This window comes from Arachis hypogaea, chromosome 4, assembly GCF_003086295.3.
Source record: "Arachis hypogaea cultivar Tifrunner chromosome 4, arahy.Tifrunner.gnm2.J5K5, whole genome shotgun sequence".
NCBI lineage: Eukaryota > Viridiplantae > Streptophyta > Magnoliopsida > Fabales > Fabaceae > Arachis > Arachis hypogaea.
The window spans coordinates 50,887,809-50,892,155 of record NC_092039.1 but is presented as its reverse complement, the minus strand read 5'-3'; the positions used below and the strand labels follow the sequence as shown (position 1 = coordinate 50,892,155).

The 4,347-nt window shown below is 40.4% G+C and overlaps 1 non-coding gene across 1 annotated transcript; it reads right to left on the bottom strand.

Moving 5' to 3' along the window:
- Positions 1-2,598: 2,598 nt before the first annotated feature.
- Positions 2,599-2,702, bottom strand: LOC112799149 (small nucleolar RNA R71). Its single transcript, XR_003200729.1, has one exon. It is a non-coding gene; the product is annotated as a small nucleolar RNA R71 (small nucleolar RNA).
- Positions 2,703-4,347: the final 1,645 nt, after the last annotated feature.

The window sequence follows — 4,347 nt, the reverse complement described above, 5'->3', positions numbered from 1 at the left end:
CCAGAATCATGGAAGTTGAGAAATGCTGAAACTGGCGTTTAACCTCCAGTTTAACCTTAAACTGGAAGTTAAACGCCAGAATGAGAATTTCACCAAGGGAGCATTTCCACGTTTAACCTCCAGTTTAACCTTAAACTGGAGGTTAAACGTGTTCGACCCATATTATGCACCAGGAAGCCATTTCCACGTTTAAGCTCCAGTTTAAGGTTAAACTGGAGCTTAAACGTGTTCGGCATTTTTGCTCCTCCAGGGTTGCCTTCTCATTTCCATGTTTAAGCTCCAGTTTAACCTTAAACTGGAGCTTAAACGTGTTCGACCCAATTTCTCCTCCAGGGTTGCAATCTTCATTTCCACGTTTAAGCTTCAGTTTAACCTTAAACTGAAGCTTAAACGTGTTCGATTATTTACCCTCCAGGATTGCTTTCTTCCATTTCAACGTTTAAGTTTCAGTTTAACCTTAAACTGAAACTTAAACTACAACTTAAACGCCACCTTTTGAAAGGGTTTCTGGGCCAAATATATTGAAGTTTAAGTTAGCATTTGAGCACAAACATTAACTTAAACATACTCTGGTATGAAACCCAATTGAATATCATGGTTTATGGGATTGGGCCTGAAGAATTGATGAGTCTGGAACTTCAATTTGTTGAGTCATGTGTCATTACTTGATTATCACTAAATTGGCTCAATGAATGTTACAGAATTGGATCAGCAGCCTCATCAGGATTATGGATCATAAACCCAAAGCAAAAGGAAATCAAGGAAAGGCCTCAAAGCCCAAGAAACACAACAGAAGCTCAATTTAGAAAATGTATAAATAGGATAGAATTTAAGTTAGTTAGCACTTTGGACACTTGAGAATTTTTCATCAATTTTTCTAGTTTTGAATTCGGAGCTATGACTCACTAAACCCCTTTCATTGGGTTAGGGAGCTCTATTGTAATTCAATGAATCAATCATAGTTTTTATCTTCTTCTTCAATCTTTTCTCTTGAATTTTGTTAGAAAGCTTCTCGATCTAATTCCATTGGTTAGTTGTCTTGGGAAAGACACTATCCATAATTGGAATCCTTCGGAACCTTAGGAAAGGAATGGAGGATTCATGCTAGAGAAGTTTTCTCACAGTGAATTGGATTGGGGTTTGGATGGATATTGTGACATGTAATCCTACCAAATTGTGGTTCATGAAACTGTGTGGTATAATCAGTGATCGAGCATCATCTCTTCTTATGAACATTTAAACCAAGGAATTGGGAATTTGTTTGTTTTTAGAGAGAATTGGTGAGCCAAGGGATTGGGATCCAATCATATAAGATTGCCAAGCAAAATTCAATGAATGCATTGGTTGAGGAAGGGATAAAAATGTTTTGATTCGGAGATCTCAATATCTCCTGAAACCCAATGAATTCCCCATTTCTGATCTACCACTTTCTATTTACATTCTGCAATTAAATTCATGCAACACCCCGATCCCCTTTTAATTTCAGCAATTTAGTTTCTCGTCCTTTAATTCATGCAATTTAACATTCCTCTATTCTCATCCAAATCTTGATTCCGCTCAACTAGAACACAATTCTAATCCGAATTGCTCACTCAACCAATCCTTGTGGGATTCGACCTCACTCTATTGTGAGTTTTTACTTGACGATAACCGGTGCACTTGCCGGAAGGAATTTTTGCCGATTGTGCAACTTCCTAAAATCGTAGCTATCAAGTTTATGGCTAGATCAAGTTTATGGCGCCGTTGCCGGGGATTGGTTTTCGATTGACAATTCTCAAATTGGAAGTTAACTAGATTGAGCATTTTTCTTGTTTTGTTAATTTAGTTCAAGTTACTTGTTGAATTTTTAATTTCTGCACTCTGTTATTTGCTTTTTCTTTCTTATGCCTTTCATTTCAAGCAACTAACTCACTGACCCACTAACTATTTGAATTAATTCCTCAACTGCTCTAACCATACTCTTCCATTAACCAAGAGTATTCCACTTGTTTGTTGCTTGTGGTGTGTTCTTGTATGACAGGTAGGAGAGGAGAGACATCAACTCCTCCATATACCGAACCAGAGAGGACCCTTCATAGACTTAGAAGGGAAGCAAGAGGGAAGAGAGTACTGAGAGAAGAAGAATCTGAAGGAGAGTCTGAGGACAATTTTGAGGAAGCTCTAGATCTCAACATGGATAGAGAAGTTCACAACCATGAGAGGGCTGATGGTAACAATGCCATTCCTGAGAGGAGGGTTCTTGGTTCATACATAAACCCAACCTCTGGGAATTGTGGTAGCAGCATCCAGAAACCACCCATTCAGGCCAACAATTTTGAACTCAAACCACAACTAATATCATTGGTGGAGGATCATTGTTCATTTGGTGGGAGTGCTAATGAAGACCCAAACTAACATCTCACAAAATTTCTGAGAATTTGCGACACTGTGAAGTCCAATGGAGTCTAGGAAGATGCCTATAAACTGCTCTTGTTCCCATTTTCACTTAGGGACAAGGCAGCTAAGTGGCTGGAATCATTCCCAAGGGGGAGCCTAACAACCTGGGATGAGGTGGAAAGCAAGTTTCTGGCACGTTTCTACCCCCCACAAAAGGTCAATAGGCTTCGATCTGAGGTTCAGACTTTTAGACAACAGGATGGTGAAACCCTCTACGAGGCATGGGAAAGGTTCAAAGAATTGACAAGGAAATGCGCACCAGACATGTTCCATGACTGGGTGCAATTGCATATTTTCTATGATGGACTTTCTTATGAATCAAGGAAGGCTGTAGACCATTCATCAGGAGGTTCATTGAACAGGAAAAAGACTGTCGAAGAAGCCATTGAAGTGATTGAGACAGTGGCTGAGAATGAGTACTACTATGCTTCAGAGAGGCACAACACTAAGGGAGTCATAGAGCTGAACCATGTTGATACAATTCTAGCCCAAAACAAGTTGTTTGCCAAGCAACTAGCAGAGCTCACCAGGAAATTAGACACAAAGCAAGTGGCTGCACTACACACACAAGATCAAGAGGAAGTAAGCACTGAAGGAGGTGATTGGGAAGAGGCCAACTATGTGGGAAATCAACAAAGGCAACCATATGATCCACATTCCAACACTTACAACCCAGGATGGAAAAACCACCCAAACTTTGGGTGGGGAAACCAGCAAAGCCAACCACAAAACCACTAACATTACAACCACAACCAACATAACAATTCCACATACCAAAACTCCAACCAAAGATCATACCAAGCCACACAAAACACTTACTCCCAACCACCATATCATGGCCAAAATAATCAACCTGCCCAACCTAATCAAAACCAACAATTTCAAGATCAATTAAACAGGATAGAAGGAATATTAGCAAACATGGGTCAGGACATAAGTGAGTTGAAAAGCTTTAGGGATGATGTGAGATCGACCTTAAGGAACCATGGTGAAAAACTCAAGTGGATGGAGTCTCGAGTAGGAGAGCTATCTCAACAGGCCCCCAAGTCAACTACAGTGTTCCCTAGTGACACAGAAAAGAATCCTAAAGGGGAACAAAAGGGAGTGAGATGGGAAGAATGCAAGGCCATCACCATATTGAAGGAAGTCTTAGAAGAAGAAGGAATCAGACCCTCAGAACAGGAGCCAGAAATCTTGAAGGAAGGTGTGGAAGAAGCTAAGCAGGAAAGTGAAACTGAGCAAGCCAAGGAACTGCAAAATGAAGGCATGCTGGAAACTTACCAACCAAGAGCACCATTTCCTCAGAGGTTAGGAGGAGGTGAAAAAGGGAAAACCTATTCAAGGTTTTTAGAGACATTTAAGTCTCTCCATATCAATATTCCCTTTCTTGAGATTCTCCAGCAGATGCCTACACATATCAAGTATTTGAAGGAATTGCTGAGCAAGAAAAGAGTTTTGAAGGGAGGACAAACTGTAATAATGAACAAGGAATGCAGTGCACTCATCAAGAAGGAGATGGTCTCTAAGAAAACAGACCCGGGAATTTTTCATATCCCCTGCATCATAGGGGAAACAAAAATTGACAGAGGATTCTGTGATCTAGGAGCTAGCATAAATGTGATGCCTCTGACTCTTATGAAGAGGCTACAACTGAATAAGGTGAGGTCCACTGATGTAATCATACAACTGGCTAACAAAACTCAAAAGCAAGCTGAAGGGGTAGTTGAGAATGTGCTGGTGAAAGTGGGAAATTATTTCTTCCCCACAGACTTTGTCATTTTGGACATGGAGGAAAGCTACTTACACCCTATCATTCTGGGAAGGCCATTTCTAGCCACTGCTAGAGCACTCATAGATATAGAACAAGGAGAGCTAATTTTGAGAGTTCATGATGAACAGCTCACTTTCCAT